This window comes from Myotis davidii, unplaced genomic scaffold (genome assembly GCF_000327345.1).
Source record: "Myotis davidii unplaced genomic scaffold, ASM32734v1 scaffold609, whole genome shotgun sequence".
NCBI classification, from domain to species: Eukaryota; Metazoa; Chordata; class Mammalia; order Chiroptera; family Vespertilionidae; genus Myotis; species Myotis davidii.
In genome coordinates, this window is record NW_006300164.1 from 3118624 (window position 1) to 3120395 (window position 1772).

Genomic DNA, 1772 nt, shown 5'->3' on the forward strand with positions numbered 1-1772 from the left:
TCCGATGGGGGTGGCGACTCGGGCTGCCACCAGCCTTCCCGGGCAGTTCTGGACCAACTCTTCTCGCCCTCCAACCAGAAGCCGGGGGGCTCTCTCCTCCCCCCATGCCCCTGGCTTCAAGTGCCAGGCGGCCGACACCAGCTCAGCGGCTCTTTCTGCAGACCCCCTGGAAGGGCGGTCTCGGGGGCGGCCGGCCTCAGGGATGCAGTCCCAACTGGCTTTTTAAAAAAAATAATATATTTTTATTGATTTCAGAGAGGAAGGGAGAGAGAGAAACAGCAATGATGAGAGGGAATCATGGATCGGCTGCCTCCTGCACGCCCCACACTGGAGATCGAGCCCGCACCCGGGGCCTGTGCCCTGACCGGGAATCGAACCCTGACCTCCTGGGTCTTAAGTCGACGCTCAATCACTGAGCCACACGTCCGGGCACCAACGGGCTTTTTGATGAAAGTGAGAGAGAGGCTCTGTCCCACCCGCTGCTTCGGGAGGGTCCTCCCCAAAACGCAGCCCACTCCTCAGACCCCACGCGGTGGGTGGGCAGAGCCGGGAGCCCACTGATTCCCCATGAGACCTGCGACCGGCCCTCCCGTCCTGGGCCTCGGCCTCCAGGAGCCCTTCCGGCCGCAGTCCCAGGAGACAGACCGCCGCTCCCTGCCCCGTCCTCCGGAGGCTCTGGGAGCGAGGCGGGCCCCGTGTGAAGACGTCAGCTGAGCCCACTCCCCACCTCGCTCCTGGCCGACCTGGGGGTCTCCCCGGGAGCCCCCTCTCAGCTCCCTCTCCCTGGCTGGGGAAGCGATGCCCGAGGCCACCTGGGGAAATGCCCCAACTCCCAGGCGCCCGCCGGGGTTGCAGCTCCTCACCCGGCACAGGCAGCGTCTCCTCCCCCACCTGCCGCCCTGCCCCCCGGGCTCTCTCTGCTCCTGGAACCCCAGGGTGGGGTGGCTCCCGTCTACCCAGGAGGATAAACCGAGACACCCCCCTCCCCGGCCTTCCTACAAGACCAGCCTGTGCGGGCAGTGACCATCCCTGAGCCACACAGTCAGGGATGCGGCGGCGTTGACAGCCGGAAGGGGCGGGTGCGGAGTTAGCGAAGACTGACTTGTTTTTTTCATATATTTTTATTGATTTCAGAGAGGGAGAGAGAGAGGGAGAGAAACATCCATGATGAGAGAGAATCATGGATCGGCTGCCTCCTGCATGCCCCCCACTGGGGATTAAGCCTGCAACCTGGGCATGTGCCCTGACCGGGAATCGAAACGTGACCTCCTAGTTCATAGGTCGATGCTCAACCACTGAGCCACACCAGCCGGGCAAGACTATTTTTAGCATTCTCGATTTTCCCCTCTTCTTCCTTTCTCCTCCTGCCTCAGTTCAGACACTCCAGACTTCCCAGAGTCCCCCCCGCCCCACCCCCGCCATATCTCCTCCCTTTGTGGAGCCCCACACCCTTGTTTCCGATGCATTAGTTTTGGGGGAGGAGTGGGGGGGGGGCCAGGAGGGGCGCTTCCTGTGCTGTCCTGTCCCGTTTTCCTCTGTCCTGCGCTGGGGCTGCCCTCTGTGCGGATTCAGAGGCCAGTGTGGAATGAGAAGCGCCACCCACGTGTGTTCCCTCGGCTCCGCTGGGGGGCCCTGGGCGGAGCGGAAAGCCAATAAACCCGACTTCAGCACAGCTCGCCGCGCCCGCATGCGCCGGGGACAGGCCAGCCCCACATCCCGGGAGGCAGCCACTTGCTATCCTGCCACCTGGGCCTGTGCAGTCTTGCTGTCCT